Source organism: Mchenga conophoros, linkage group LG3, assembly GCF_057382185.1.
Source record: "Mchenga conophoros isolate Kocher_MC1m ecotype Shallow Benthic linkage group LG3, M_conophoros_male_GT1.1, whole genome shotgun sequence".
In the NCBI taxonomy this organism is placed as follows: Eukaryota; Metazoa; Chordata; class Actinopteri; order Cichliformes; family Cichlidae; genus Mchenga; species Mchenga conophoros.
In genome coordinates, this window is record NC_140528.1 from 58,724,268 (window position 1) to 58,740,927 (window position 16,660).

Below are 16,660 nucleotides of genomic sequence, written 5' to 3' on the forward strand. Positions count from 1 at the left end.
GGGTGTCGTGGTTAGCTCGTTAACGTGTTAGCACCGTCCGGCCCCACCACAGGGCGATACACTGACAGCACTACTTAAAGCAATTCAGTTCAATTTTCAATTCAGTTTTATTTATATAGCACGTAATCACAACAACAGTTGCTTCAAGGGGTTTATATTATATTATTTATATTGTAAGGTAAAGACGGTACAATAATACAAAGATAGCAGAGAAAACACCAACAATCTATGAGCAACAGTGGGAAGGAAAAACTCCCTTTCAACAGGAAGAAACCGCTGGCAGAGCCAGGCTCAGGGAGGGGCGGGGCCATCTGCTGTGACCAGTTGGGGGTGAGAGAAGGAAAACAGGATAAAGACATGCTGTGGAAGCGAGCAAAATATTAATCATGTGGGCTCATTTCAGTGGGCGACACACTGAACTTAGAGGATAGAAACAAAGTATTGATCCTTTCACCCTATTGATCCAATACTTTGATCGCTCTTTGGTAATGATACCATCGATACATGGATCAATCATCGCACCTCTGATGGATGAATCTGGCTGGACTCTGAATGTGAGTAGTAAATATGAATTTCTCTTTAGGTGTACCACAACGGGCTTGCAGTTATTCCCAGTTATTTAACATATTATCAAAAACAAATTGCATGTAAGGGTCAACCTGACCTCATTCAGCTGCAAGTTGAGAGCAGACTGACTTTTGCTTTGAAGATGGTAGCTATGAGTGGTCACATACCTGGTCCTCATCTTTGAGGCAACCACTTCAATGGCAACGAGTTGATTGCACACACTCACAATAATGGTTATTCTCTATTTTTCCTCCCGTGAGTGTAGCATAGGAAACATTTCTTCCCACCAGCAAACCTCCTAAGAAACCCATTCCTCTCTCAATCTTCATCATCACTTCTCACTGGCTTGTGCTCAGGTTATTGGAAAAGAAGCCTACACAAGCTTAAAAAATAAGTAGATCTGTATGTCCCTTCTGAAACTTTTTCTTTCACTCTTTTTCATTTCAGAGGCTGAAAACAAGTCACGCATCTCATACCACAATTTTCATTAGCAGTAACAATAAGAAGGGATCCAACCTTAATACACGTCATTACAATCATTATAATCAATCAGCAGTCTCCTTATCTTCACTTCATCTTTTCCCTTCACCTCCCTCCCACCTACAGTTGTTCTGCTCCCAGCCAGTGGCGTCCTCCCCACAGTCTGTAGCTTCACAGGGTTTATCATTTGATTCTCAGTCACAAGATGGCAGCAGAGCAACCCAAACAATGTGATCAGAGTGGTAATGAACAACTACAATGTCATGAATCTCCACAAGTACAACAGGTAATGAGAACGAGCCACCGCATGACATCACCCCCGTTGTCCTCTGTTTCACCTGTTCTGAGTAAGTCTCACTTTGCCAGATCCAGGTTTCCTGCTTGTATATCAGGCCAGAACATGTGAAGCATACTGCATGCAATAAGTCATCCCCTACACATCCCTCAGAAGTCCTGGTTATGCTAATATAGGCAATTAAGCATAATGGCACTGCAGGGAAGCATAACGGAGCCAAATACCCGCGAATAAAAGTGGACAGCTACATAAACACATAATTACATGTGGGTAAGTTTACAGGATTAATCGTGTTTGTTTATGTATTTATTTGCTATTTACTGAGCTCCTTTCTGGGTGGCAAATCAGCACCACGGACAGCGACACAGAAGTCAGCACCCAGGACAGAGACAGAGGTGACATATGAAGCAACAGCGCCACTTTGTGGGCGAAAGGGGGTACAGCAGCAGTGTGTAAGGTTATTTATGAGGACTGGATAAGCTGCTTCTTATCCAGGGTGATTTTACAGCTTGTTGACAGACAGGTGGAGCTGTAAAGTGGCTCCGGGAGCAACGCTGGCTCAGACAGCATACCTGGTGGCCCGATGAAAGGCATCTCCAACACCTCCGTGAGCTGCACTGCTAAGCCATATACCATGATTGGCATCCTTTTACAGAGATTGTTGTACTGACCGGGCCAACGGGTGATACAGTTTCCTTTTCACTTCAGTAGGTGGATGGTTGGTGTTAGTTAAATTGCTGTTTCAAGCCTGTCCCTTCACACCACATGCTGTTCACATGTGAGTCATTTTTTCCTCCTGTGGTCAGCAGTCTGGAGCAAGAACACAGAACAGTTTGCTGATTTAGGACATAAACTAGACTCCAGATACTGTCTTTAGTCATTGATAAAGAATATTTCATTGATAAAAATATGAAGAGCATTTTTCTCTTTCAACAGTCAACCTTAACCTTAATACATACACACGCACACACATATATATGTGTGTTTGTGTGTGTATGTATATATATATATATATATATATATATATATATATATATATATATCTGTGTGAGTATATATATATATGTGTGAATATATATATATGTGTGAATATATATATATGTGTGTGTGTGTGTGTGTGTGTGTGTGTGTGTGTGTGTGTGTGTATATATATATATGTGTGTGTGTGTGTATATATATATATATATGTGTGTGTGTGTGTGTGTGTGTGTGTGTGTGTGTGTGTGTGTGTGTGTGAGAGAGTGAGTATGTAGGGGGAGAGAGAGAGACAGTGCTTATACACATATTCACAGTATCTAGTAAAGACAGGTGTAATTATGAAAATGATGAGCTAAGAACACACAATCAGTAACATCAGGGTGGATAAAGATATAGTTAGTGTTGGAAAATAAATGACACCAACCTCTCCCACAGGGGAACTGTAGAAAAGGGGAGAGGCCGAAGAGGTTCCCCAAATTTATAGGGTTGCACCAAAGAAGAAGAAAAGGATGAGGAGGGGCCCTAACCGATAATGAAGATAGCTACAAGCTACAGGCTTAAAGGTCCTAAACGTCAGGTATACCGGGAACAGTTTGGGGATTCCATTTTGTGTAAATACAATCAGAGGTGTGGACTCGAGTCACATGACTTGGACTCGAGTCAGACTCGAGTCATTAATTTTATGACTTTAGACTTGACTTGAAAAAATGTTCTAAGACTTGTGACTTGACTTGGACTTTTACACCAATGACTTGGGACTTGAATTGGACTTGAACCGGTTTACTTGAAAAGACTTGATATTTTACCCCAAATATAAAATTTAACATGCATATTATATAGAGATTGAAAATGTGACGTCATTCACGGGTAGAACCGCAAAGGATTCTGGGAACTCGTGGCAAGCGGTACTAGCGCACGCAGGCTTTCAATTAAAATCAGTTATACAGCGATAAAAAGAAACACAAAAATGTCAAGAAGCCGTTGTATTATTAACTGCAATAGCATGACAGCCACGGGAAGCTGACGGGTAAAGAGATCGGTTGTTATCGGATTACGTCATTGAGGAGAAATTGTTCGAGCCATGTTTCCGAAGTAACAAAGACGCGACGGATGGCCTGGATTGCAGCCATTCAAAGACCAAATATAACGTCCCAGAACACTCCAGCTCACAGGTTAGTCTGCTCCAAGCATTTACACAAAGGTCAGTCTGCTGTTGTAGTTAATGCGTCATTTTTCATAACATAATTAGTGATATAGGTTACAAGCAAGTCTGGCGCTGAACAGAAATTGTTGCGCTATGCTCCTTTATTTATTGTGCATAAATAGTGAATTGTCCTGACACAATATTGCGTTTCGCTTCTGTTATTATGGTACATTGACAAAAACATATACTTTTATTCACAGGATAAAACAGGTTTTTTGTATCACTAATTGCCCAGTACGATTACAGCATACAGTATTATTGTCACTGCTACATTTCTGTGATGCTACCAGAAATTATTTCCACTACTAATTAATTACCGTTGAGCTCAAAGGTCCTATTAATAAACGGTTAACGAATGTGTATTTATGATGACGATTTGTGAGACTGGTAAACTTATGATACGTACGATGGTCTTTCGTTCTACACGGTGCATTTCAAGGTCCTGTACCCATCCGTCCGGTAAACTGTACCTGGGCTTGTTGCAGTGACCTGAAGTTACTAAACTTCATGAGTGTATGCACTCACTCCAAGAACCGTATGATTATAAATATGCATATAAATATGCTAAGATGAGATAGCTGACTTCATCTAACTAGCAAATGTTGTCCAGGCTACGTTGGTGATACAGTTTTTTTTAATGTGTATGATATTTTTGTCATGCGATTTTAAAGCTGGTCCTACAACCGCATCCAAGAATAACATGCAGCTTATCTCAGAACTGTCGGTGAAAATTATTCTTGGAGCTAGGTTTAATTGAGCTGCATTTTAAAGAGGTGCAATTTCACAATTTGTGTATATTTTCTAAGTTCACTATTTTGTCATGTGTTGAGAAAAACACAGATTTAAAAATTACATGGTCTAATATTTACATTTAGCATATAACTGCAACATGCTTTTTTTCGTTTTTTTTAACGACTCGAAAGGACTTGAAATTCAAAATTTCAGACTTGTGACTTGACTCGGACTTTTACACCAGTGACTTGAGACTCGACTCTGACTTGCCTGACATTACTTGAGACTTGACTTGAGACTTGAGGATAAAGACTTGAGACTTACTTGAGACTTGCAAAACAATGACTTGGTCCCACCTCTGAATACAATAATGTGTAATATATATATATATATATATATATAGAGAGAGAGAGAGAGAGAGAGAGAGAGAGAGATTATACTTTCTAGTTGTTCTTCCTTAATTAAAGAGAAACGAGCCTCCGATCGACGTGTATTTAAATGGAAGTGTCGTATTCCCGGAGGCCTGCGGCGGCTCTGCCTGCTCATCCCCGCTCTGCTACGCGGAGTGTGGGTGGTGGTCCTCGGCCGCCGCCGGCAATCGTCGGAATGCTTCGGACAGCGCACGCGCTCTTTCGCCAATCTGCTGCAGCCCTCTGATTTGACAGCTGCGTCAAGCTAGCGGAAGGTAGCAGCGAGAAACGGCGGCTGTTAAAGGGCCTCAGCTGTCAGCATAAAGGTCTTAAAACGATTGAAAAAATGTAGGTAAATATATTTATGCAGACCAGCGTTTAGCTGCTCTCACTACCATCTTGTAAACGTTTTACTCTTGCTGCTATCCTTCTGTGAGCATCATAGTCCGCACAGAAGAGGAGGCTGGGGTGGAGGTGGGGAGTAAATAATAAAACAGATAAACTAAAGGACATGATGAGATGTAGTTTATGTTTCTAGCTCAGCTGGCAAAAAATGGCAGGATTATTATAGTTAACTGAAACTAAAACTGTAACAAGACAATCCACTCTGAAACGAAACTTAATTTAAAAAACAAAATAAAAACTTCAAATAAACATAAAAAGCCAAACTAATAAAACAACTTAAACAAAATAGAAAATACAATATTAAAATAACTGGGCCCTAGCCATCAGACTTGCCTCTTCCCGTTGATTTTTTTATAGGCTTTCATTTCATGTCCCTCCTCCCCTGTAATTTTCCCAGATTTCACTAATTATTTCACAGCAAATTTCATTAAAATTCCTTTTTAATCTAAAATCCATGAAATGAAATTCATGCTTTGAAATAGTCGTGTCATTTGTTTTATAATGCTTTTTTTTAACACCCTCTTAAAAATACAAAAAGTCATGGACATTTTAGCTCGTATAAAATGTAAATCTGAAGGAGACTGCACATTCAGAATGTAGAGTTACCTGGCCTGTAGCATATGTGGAAAATTTGGACAAAATTGTTATAGCACAATATCCTGTGCTTGACCAGTCTATTTTTTAATAGCTGAAATGATAAAAACATGAAAAATCATACTTCTTTTTAATGTTGTTACTACCATGAAATGTCACTGAATCGTTGCTGTGACCCAGTGCTGATATTTCTCCCTAAGAAAGGAAGGAATGTGTAATGACCTGTTAGTTTGTTTATCATGTTCAAATTTTGTGATATAGTAGAAACCAATAGTAGCTTGAGTCGGGGCCACATCAAATGTGAAAACCACTCAAAGTTTTATATTACCCACAATTTTCTTTGTCTTCAAACGTCACAATGACATACTAAGCTTTGGATTACTTTGGTTAAGTTTTAAAGCCAACTCTTCTCCAATCTGATAGTTAAACACAGAAAAATACACCATTTTAGTATGTAATCCAACATAGATCAGAGGTCACGGCCACATTTATGTGGAAATATAAAAGCAGGCTGATGTCGTCATATTGTAATAAAAACGTAATAAATCCAGTTTTATTATAGCTCTTACCCTGTGGAGAGAGTTATACTGTGTGAGTGCTCTTGTTCTGATAGTTACAGATGAAATGATAAAATCATGGAAAAATTGCCTTTTTTTCCCCTTTTTCTTGTTTTTTTTTTTTGTTGTTGTTTGTTCACAGTGTTACTACCTTGAAATGGCACCCTGCTGATATTATTTATCTTGTGGCAGTTAGTGGAGTTAGGTTAATTGGTTATTCTAAATTGCCCATAGGTGTGAATGTGAATGCGAATGGTTGTCTGTCTGTATGTGTTAGCCCTGCGACAGACTGGCGACCTGTCCAGGGTGTACCCCAGCTCTCGCCCTATGACAGCTGGGATAGGCAGAAGAGAGTGGATGTATGGAAAAGCTGGTAATGGACAGTAAAAGGATACAGCTGGTTACAGACTCATGCAGTAAAGAGGATGTATTTTGTCTCACAAGACAACCAGTGTACTTACTTTCAGTTCTATGTCCACTATCACCCCAGTGTCCGCGCCCGGCTAAGTCGGAAAGGCATGAGTCTGGGTTCGAGCCCCACGTTGGGTGTTAGTGTTTTGTGCTATGACCTTAAATCATTCACAAGTATGATGCTATGAAGCTACAATGATCTACTGTGAAGTCTGGCTTATAGTGGAAGCAGGAACAAGTTCTGGTTCTTCCAGTCTGCAGAGTGTAATTAATCCCGATCCATAAATAAGGCTGTTTTTTTTCATCGGAAGGCCAGTGGTTCATTCCAAAATCCTCTACTCTATATGTTGACGTATCCTTGAGTAAGTTACTGTATCTCGAGTGCCTCTGATCACCTGCACTGTAAATGCTTTTTTGTTTCTTTAGTATTTCAGATTCAGAAGAATTATTACTTTACATTATTGTTAAGCACTTTGTGATTTGTATCTTTGAAACGCGCCGTGTGAATACGTTTTACCTACTTGTGTGTAAGAAACCTAAAAAAAAAGAGTCGACTTTTATTTTGAAGGACAAATCGGAAGTGGTTTCTCAGTACGCCAGATTGCAGCTTGGCGGTCATCGGGTTAGACGGACGCTGCCTTGGAAACGACATAAATCCGGTCCACGCGAGCAGGGACCCAGATTTCTCCACTTCAAAGGCTTCCGCTCCTCTGCCCGCTCCGCCTCTTCTCCATCCAACCATCCATCCTCCCTCCGGCCCGAGCCTCCAACACGGTCGTTCCGAAATGAAATGCGGAGCAGGGTGAGAAGGAGAAACGGTGAGAAGCGTTTAAATAACCGAGAGAGGAGAAGCGGAGAGGAGAAGGTGACGGGAGAGCCCGAAGCCAGGTAAGAGGGGGCGTCTAAAAATCGGTTTTGCGTTTGACAGCGATGGTGTGGACACATGCCCGCTCCCCTTGGGAGCTGGTACACGGGGGAAAGGGAAAGGGAGGGCGCATTTGTTGTTGTTGTTGTTGCATCACGGAGCTGCACGCGCAGAAAACACGAAGCCCTTTGATAATCGAGAGGAAAGAGCTGCATGCTTCTTTAGGACGGCCGGGTTTCACACCATTTTCTCCCTCCTGTAATCCCTCCATCTCTCCCAGTGCGGTTGGTCAGGTGCCTCTCCTCCCCCCTCTCTCTCTCACTGGCTGCAACAAAATGTCAGCAGTTGGGAGAATGTGTTGTGGGATTTGGCTGCAAACTAGCTTGTGGCGGCTAGAAAAAAAGAGCAGTGGGGCTTATGCAGGAGGTGTGCAGGGTGTGGGGGGATTAGCGTGCGCAGAGGATCCACTTTGTCTCTACGTGTCTGTCCCCCCCGTTTTTCTGTCTCTGCGTACCTGACTTTGGAATTTTTGGAATTCCTGCAGATATTTTAATACGTCCATACTGACTTAAATTGGCCATTAAGCTGTGCTTTCATGTCTTTAACCGTGAAACAGGCCTCAGTCAGATCAAAAAGATTCCAGATGAGTAAGTTTTTATTATTGTGGCTCCTCTCTTGCTGCTTCTGCTCCCGAGGATGCTCCTGTTGCTCCTGTGTTTAATTTAATTAATTAATTCATTTCATATTCCCAGTATGGAGGCCTGCTGCAATGTGAATCCAGCCAACTCAGCCACCTGGAGGGATTTGTGCACATTATTGGCTCTCTACCATGTTTTATTTAAGCAAGAGGCAGGGGATAATGGTCCAAAAAATGGGGTGGGGCAAAGGAATTAAACACTTGTCTGGTTGTCATCCAAATCTTTATTATTTATTCAGTAAAATTTAATCTGTTGTTTATTTGTATCTATATGTTCCAAACAGGCAAAAGTGGTTAATCTTTTGTAAGCCCGGCTAGCTCAGTCGGTAGAGCATGAGACTCTTAATCTCAGGGTCGTGGGTTCGAGCCCCACGTTGGGCGCTGCACTTTTAAGACAGAACCTATTATGGATGGTTTACAGTTTAATGCCCCTTTTCCATTTATACCTCCTTGGATTTACTCAACTGGTTTACCATTACAATCAAGTAATGGTTGTTGTCAAAGCAACATAGCCCAGCGTCCTGTGACATAATTGGTACGAGTCATGAACGCTTCAACAAATGTGGACGTCGAGGCAACAATATACCTGCTGCTCGGTCTGTGGCTTTTCATGTATCTACCACATCGTGTTTTTGTTTTTGTAGCCATTTTCCTCATTGCCGGGTTTCAGAAATGGATGTTTTGATTTTTTGTGAATGAGACACTCTAATCACTCATTGAGTGACGCCACTTACCAGCCAATCGGTGGCCTGCATGACCTGCTCGGATTGCTTGGAAGCCCGGGCGAGCAGGCACCATTTAGTACAAAGTACTATGACCAAATGGAAAACCCTTAAAATCGTGGCGATCTGAGTAAGTACTAATGGAAAAGGGGCTCAGCAAACTACAAGTAATTACTATAAAGTCTGGCTTATGTGCAATCTGTTACTCAGAAGGTAGAATAGGCCACACTCCTACCACTTTGCAGAGGAGAAGCTTCCTTTGGCGTAACACCGAGTCCTGATGCATCAAGTGGAAGGTCTTATCGTTCAGGGCATAGAGGAGGTTGTTTCCTCCTTGACAAGGGTTGGTGGTTCAATCCTCAGATGATGACAGTAGCTTTAGACCTCTCTAAACACTTGGTTTCAGATTTCTTTTTTTCTTTTTTCTTTTTTTACCAATAACTCTATATGATGTCAGTGAGTGCAGAGCACCGAAGCCCCACCCACCTCTAGTACAAACCTTCTGTTTACATTAAGCAGCCAATCAGAATAACAGCTTTATCTGCATGGATTGGATAGGATCTTAAAGTGAGGCCTCTACCAGTGTAAGCGATCCAGGAAGTGGAATGACTTCAAGATTTGGCCACTGAAAATAAGTGCTCTGTTATGAACTAATGTACTGAGTCCAGTTCTGTGAATCCTTTCAAGTCTAGACTCCAGCCTGGGTGAACAGTGATTAGATAATAGGCTTCTTTTATGTGCGTTTGTGTAGCTGCTGTATTCATTGGAGACGGTGCTCAGAGAGGCTTGCGCTGATTTCTTACATAAGCGAATCATCGAGGAATAAGGGCGAAGAGCGGTGAGCACTAAATAAGCATAAACGCTCCAACAGGGGACACACAGCACAACACACACACACAGATGCCTAACTGTACACACATAAACACATTCGTACACTCGTACACAGAGTTACTTCAGGGCTTGAAGCAAAGACAAAGGAGGGGTGATGCTGTGCTGGGTGACAAAGGCATGCGCTCTGCTGTGGCCACAAAGGCTAGTTTTCTGGTTTTCAAGGGCTTTTTACATGCATAATCCCCCCTTTCCCCCAAAGGTATTTTTAGTCCACTTACAGTTACTGATGCCCTGACTACAGCCAATTAGACAACACTTGTGAAAATACATTATTAATGTGTACAGGCACTAAACTAAGGTCTGTTTTGAGGAAGTTATTTCCTAAGTGTTTTTACTTAATGCATTATGGTGCTATTACTTATTAGCCTATTACTTAGCAACATCCATTAAGACTTGTTGAGCTTATCTAGCAAAAATCCATCCGCCCATCCTTACACAGTGTTTTGTACTATTTATTTGTTTGTAGATCCACTAATTATTTTGTCATTCTTAGAACTTTGGTGTGTTAGAACCTTTGTTTTCTTTCTTTTTTTTACATGGGAACTGAGCCAGACTTGCATTTTCTTCTCTTGAGTAATGAATTAAAATTCCTGCAGTGATTCAAATATCTAATCAGCCTCCTGGCAGTAAATTGATGCATCTATTCATGTCGATGTGGTCAAGATGATGACCTGCTTATATGGTATGTTGTACCCCTGGAAATGAAAGTAGTTTAGGTTGTGTAAGCCCGGCTAGCTCAGTCGGTAGAGCATGAGACTCTTAATCTCAGGGTCGTGGGTTCGAGCCCCACGTTGGGCGATTCTCTTTTAAGACAGAACTTACATCAGTTTACTGTCATGTAAGCTGCTGAAAAACAAGCTTTGGGCATCATACTGAATCTTGGTGTGGAGGTTGTCTCCTAATTGTGAAGGTTTTTGGTTGAATCCTCAGATTCTGTAGTCTGCATGTTGACAAATTCTTGACAGTCAATGAATCCTCTGAATGTGAACTTTTGGTTAATAAAGCTTGTGTGTGTGAGTGAGGCTAGTGGTAAGAAGTCATTGCAAGAGCTCCTATCAAGTACCAGTCATTTACCACTAAGCCACCAGCTTGTATTAATGTATTAATCTGCACACTGGATGAACTGTGGATTACACAGTGTGCAGATTAATACATTCTGACTAACAGCTTTCACAATTAGGCAGACTTTATAGCAATTATCTGTACTAGACCGTAAAGTCCTAAAACACTAACGCCCAACGTGGGGCTCGAACCCACGACCCTGAGATTAAGAGTCTCATGCTCTACTGACTGAGCTAGCCGGGCTTGCACCGCTGGATGAGTTTTCGAAACACCACTGGCTACTTGAATATTGTCCAGCAGGATAACACACCATGGCCCAGAGCTCAAATCACCTCAGACTGGTTCACTATACTTAAATGGCCTCCACGGTCACCAAACCTCAATCCAATAAAGCGGGAGACTGAACAGGAGATTCTCGTCATGAATCCTGAATCATGTCAATATTTACCAAAATCTCTGAGTCTCGATTTCCACTGCAGCTTTTGGAAGATAGAGTCTGAATTTGGCATGAAACAACATGAAAGCACGGCTCCATCCTGCCCTGTATGGTTCAGGATGATGGTGGTGTCATGGATCCTTTAAACACCACAGCCTTCCTGAGTGTTGTTCCTGACCGTGTTCCAGCATGTGACCAGCAGAATAACACACACAGTAAAATTACTGGAACACATCTTTCCTTTAATCTCATAAAAGAAACAAGTTAGTTCGACTCGTCCTTTATCCACGCTTTGCGATGAAGGCTGTGTTTATGTTCAGCACCAGGCCTGTTTATGAGCGTTCTTTTCAGAACAAGGATCAAATATAGCTTCAGCCCTTTGTTTGTGCCTCACTCCTCTGAGTTTCTGGTCTTTTAGAGACCTCACGGCCCCCTAGATTCAAATGAAGGTTGTTGTCTAAAAGTCACATATGAGTGCTTATTAGCTCTGATTCAGTGATGTTGATGCTTGAACTCTCAGTTTCATCCCTGCAGAAATAAATGGGTAGCTTCCAGCCAGAAACAGCCTTCCATCTTAGATGAGTTGTGCGTGTTTTTTTTCTGACTTTGTGAGAGATTTAACCCTCAGTCTCCCACGTTTGCCTCAGAGGATGATTAGGATTCCATCAGGAAGTGCCGTGTTTTCACCAAAATCTGTATTTCAGGAGTCAGCCGTTCAGGGGATCCTCTTTTTTTCTCCAGTAGAAGGCACATTATTCATTTTCCAGACATGCATTTGCTGTTCTTTCCTCCCTGAGGGGCCTGTTCTGGTATTGAACCTCCAGCCTGTTTCTCTGCCTCTGAACCAGAGCTGGTCAGCTTTAAACATTTCCAGGTGACAGGAAGTGGGGATTTTATTGTATTATTGCAACAGATCTCTGCCTTCCTCGGATTTTCCCTCCAACACGTGTTCAGTTGTGGTTAATGGTTTGAATTACTTCTGAAGATACACAGCAGGCTCTTCAGGGTGCACTCACGCTGAGTGATGTGGCCGCTTAGAGGTGGACTCTTGGGCTTTTTTGTTGTTTGAATAACCATCTGACATGCTGAATAGGATCTGTCTGTCGTGAATTTTCCATGCTCTGTTCTTACTTAAAGGTGGTTGTATCATATTCGCTTAGAGCCACTGCCCCATTTACTTCTCATGAGTGTCTTATTTTTGTCTTAAAACATAAACAGAGCTCTGCTCAAATATGTTTTTTAAATATTCACTTGGCAACTTAAAAGAAAGCAGTGTTTTCCATTAGGTTGTAGTACCTGGTACCTGGTACTTTTTTAGTGCCTGCTTGCCCGGGTTTCCAAGCGATCCGAGCAGCTAATAAAATGTGCCATCGTCAGACTGCATCCCACTGATTAGCTGGTAAGTAGCGTCACTCGATGAGTCATGAGACCATCTCGTTCATAAAAGTTAAAACCACCATTGTTGAAACCCAGCAATGAGAAATATGGCTACAAAAACCAACACCCTGATCCCCGAGTCTAATGAAAAGCCACAGACCGAGCAGCAGGTATATTTTTGCCTCAACGTCCACTTTTTGTAGCGTTAGTGTTGCATATTAATTACGGCGCAGGACGCTTGGACGCATTGCTACAATGGCGATCACGCACGTTAGGTAGTACTGGATTATAATGGAAAACCAGTTGATCCGAGTCGATTCGTGGCGATCAGTGGCGAGCCAATAAGAGTAGGTACTAATGGAAAAGGGCCTTTAGACTGCGTTGCTATAACAACCCTACCCACATTGAGGTGGTACTCAGTTGTAATGGAAAATGATCAAAACAGAGTCGAGTCTAGTTAAGTAGGCGCTAGTAGGGTGAATATGAGTGTGACCTGTCCTCGTGCACCCCACCTCTCACGCTATAATAGCCGGGATAGGCTCCAACTGGAATTGAGTAAGCAGAAGAAGATGGATGGATCAATGACTGCATGTCGAATATGTACCAAGCCTAAAGTGGTTGAAAGTAAATTTTTTAGTTGATTTGCATGTTATAGATGTTGTTCTTTATATCTTTCTGCTGTTTTCTGTGTGTACAAACCTCACATTCCCCGTTTCTTACTTGATTTCTCCTGCTGGCTGCACTGTCAGAGTCCATTTATTATTAACTTACTTCTGGTGCACCGTTCTTTAGGGAAATTATTTCAGATTGTTGGCAGGAAATATTTACTTTTTGTCTCTCTCAGCTGGATGCGTTTCCAGGCCGTGTTTTCCCTCAGAATCTGCAGAATGTGATATTGTTTTCTCACCCGGTCGTCAGGACCTGAGTGCTTCTGTTCTCAGTGGGAAGAGCCACTGCATTCATTTATGCACGGCTCTCTGAAGGTTTTAAACAGGTTGTGGTCTGGATCGTTGCAACACCTTGAAATGTTTTCTTTTTCAGTCATTCTGTTGTAGATCTGCTGGGATCGTTGTCCTGTTGCATGACCCAGTTTTAGAGTGTGAGATGTTGCCCTTGGGTTGTTTGATTATTGAGGGTTTCTCTCTGTTATAGGGTCTTTACTTTTAACTGTTGTCTTTTGATGCTATATAAATAAAAGCTAAAATTGAATTCGGTTGTTTGCAGTTTCTCTGAATATTGCATAGTCTGAATTTTGGGTGAATGTGCTGGGACGTGCGCTCCTGGTAGGATTGTTTATTGTGGTAACGCACACCTGAATGCTCCAAACCACCAAAACTTGTGCTACAGCGGCGCTCACATTTGCTGATGATCATTTAATCAAGTGCATTTGATTATCTTACCTCCTTATCTCCTATGAAAGCAGTGAGCGTGTACTTGTATCACAGGACGTCATTGCTTTAATAAATTTGTTGTCTCTTGTTGTTTAAAAGATGGGAGCAGTCACCATGGCGACATGGTGGGTGCTTGACCTTATAATTCAAGTATTTTCTTCCTACTTTTTTACAATGTAAGATTTTACAAATTTACTTGATCTAATACTTTATGAAATCACTGTTTTCTGCATCTACTAAACCAAGTAACACACTTACTTAATTACTTACATCTGTAAATTTGAAAACCTCCAATTATTGAGTTTTCTGTTATTCCATACGAGTCATTTTTCATCGAATATGTCGTGACAACATGTCGCCTTTCAGAGGAGGCCCGTGTTCTGCAGCTCTGCGTGTCTGAGGTGTTTTCTGCCAGAGTTAATCAAAAAGTGGAAAATGTAATGTTGTAAAGTGAAGCTTTCTGTGGGCTGAGGCTTGCACACTGCTGCTCGACAGACAGCTTGGATTGCACTCAATTCCCCGCTTCCTGTGAGTCTGACGGTGCTCTGCTGTGCAGCAGCGTTTCACTTGGCCAGAAAAAGCAAATCTGTGTGGGATGGATGGTCTGCTGTGTTGCAGCTCTGACTTTGAACTTAGACGGGTTTTTTTGCATGAACGCCTTCATCGCCACATTAGAGCAGAACATTCAGCTGTGAGCGTGTCACACATCGTTAAGGAAAGAGCAGTTTGTCAGTGGAAGTACTTGTTACATGTGCAATGCAATAATGAGAATGATGAACCCTTCAGCTTTTAACAAATTCCACGTCGTCTGTAACACTGCAGCTCTGCAGTAGAAGAAAACGACGGGGCGTTGTGAAATAGAAGCCCTGAGCCTGACCGTTCAGCACTGCTGACAGGCTGCTGGGCCAGGGTCACTCACCTCTAAGGTCTTCGCTAGCTTTGCTTTAGCATGCTGTCTGCATGCACGGATGCCTGCAAACAGCCAAAGTTGTTGTGGAAGTGCTATAAATATGTCCACGACGCAGTTTACTGTCACGCTCTTGTGCTTTCATGCATTAAAAATGACAAAATCACCCACCCCACCACTTCACCCTTTTCCTCCTCCCTTCCTGCACAGCTAGCTTAAATCAGCTGATAGCAGTGCGTGTACACAGGAATAAAAGCCACGTTTGAAGGTTTTTTCTTTTCTCTCCACCCATTGTGCAGATAATTAAAGAGCCTTTGTAATGACATAACTGTAACTGTTGGGTAGTTAATTGGAAATTTATCAAAACAAAGGGGATTTCTTTCAGTTCTGCTAATTTAAAAATATTCTGTTAGTATTTTAAAAGGCGAGATATGCTGTCTCTAATGATCTTTAGACTAGGCCTAGTAACTGTAAAGCAATTTCATTTTTTAGAAGCGAAGAGTAACAGAAATGGGGAAAAATATAGTTTTACCAAAATGTCATGAGCACAAAATATGCTTCAGCTGTGGTGGAGAAAGTTATTTAAATGAGGAGTCTTTCAAAAATGATGCGTGCTGAGTAGCATGGAACGCAGCGCTGAGGTCAAACACTGTCAGGAAGTAAGTATATCTTATTCACTTACATTGTATTATTGTCTTTAAAAATAAATAAAACTGAATTGAATTGAAAAATTGAAAAGTGCGTTTTAAGGACAAAAATTTCATTTTTTTTTTTACAACACAAAATGAGATCCAACAGTTAAAGTGACACAAATGGATAAAACTAAAAAAAGGCAAGTCTGCACAGGCCTTATTTTTCCTTGAGTAAATTACATAATCAAGCACAAAAACGTCCAGCGCAGCAAAAATGATACAAATTAAACCAGAGATTCTGATTTTCTGATGTTTCTACTGTTAGCATGTAGCTCCTCAGCTTTAGGAGTCAGAGAGCTGGAACCAGCAGATTTTCTCGCCTGAGCTCGCCGCGTTCCACCTCCCCAATTTTTGAACTGTGAGCAGTGAAACTGGGACACTGTGAGGCATCACATCCACAGCTTTAATGTGACCCGTCTCCCCTCGCCTTCGTCCCAGTATCCGGGGCTCACCGCCCACCAACCCTGCACCAGGAGGCCCAGTTTGCCTGTGTGCTGTAAGTGTGACAGTGTCAGGTCACACGGTTCTGCTGGATGACTTGTTGCAATTGCGCTGAGGTCGGCACATTTAATTGTGAGGGTCGCAGAGGGGTGCGAGGGGAGTTTTCACAACACACACACACAGAGTGGTGGACTGAATGCAGCTCAGAAACACTGCGCTCACTGCATTCATTCTGTGGCTGACCTGTTTACTAACCACATTAGTGGAGGATAAAAGAGGGCATGGAAAATGATTGTGTGTCTGAAGCGACTGGCATCTGCTATTCTGTGGCCATATCTTTGGAATAACTGTTCTCTATATTTATTAAGGGGTTAATCAGGTAGTTCCTTAATGCACCCCACGGAGTTTTAAAGCAGTCCCTGCAGGACTCCGTGAGGAAAGCTGTTACAGCTGTGGTCATTGCGCTCTTCCCCCTCATGTGTTGCTGATTCCATCCTCACTTCTCCTCCTCTGTCTCACCTTCAGCTGTCACCGATTGCAGCGGTG

At 41.9% G+C, this 16,660-nt stretch overlaps 1 protein-coding gene and 3 non-coding genes across 6 annotated transcripts in view; 3 read left to right on the top strand and 1 right to left on the bottom strand.

Annotated features, from left to right (window-relative positions):
• Positions 1-7,257: 7,257 nt before the first annotated feature.
• LOC146579744 (actin-binding protein WASF3) overlaps positions 7,258-16,660 on the top strand; it is a 59,778-nt gene continuing 50,375 nt past the window's right edge. For all 3 annotated transcript variants that reach the window (XM_085264571.1, XM_085264562.1, XM_085264587.1), the window contains exon 1: positions 7,258-7,521. The gene's annotated coding sequence lies outside the window, so the exon portion shown is untranslated. The remainder of the gene's footprint in view (positions 7,522-16,660) is intronic.
• Positions 8,504-8,576, top strand: trnak-cuu (transfer RNA lysine (anticodon CUU)). Its single transcript has one exon. It is a non-coding gene; the product is annotated as a tRNA-Lys (tRNA).
• On the top strand, positions 10,534-10,606 carry trnak-cuu (transfer RNA lysine (anticodon CUU)). Its single transcript has one exon. It is a non-coding gene; the product is annotated as a tRNA-Lys (tRNA).
• trnak-cuu (transfer RNA lysine (anticodon CUU)) lies at positions 11,041-11,113 on the bottom strand. Its single transcript has one exon. It is a non-coding gene; the product is annotated as a tRNA-Lys (tRNA).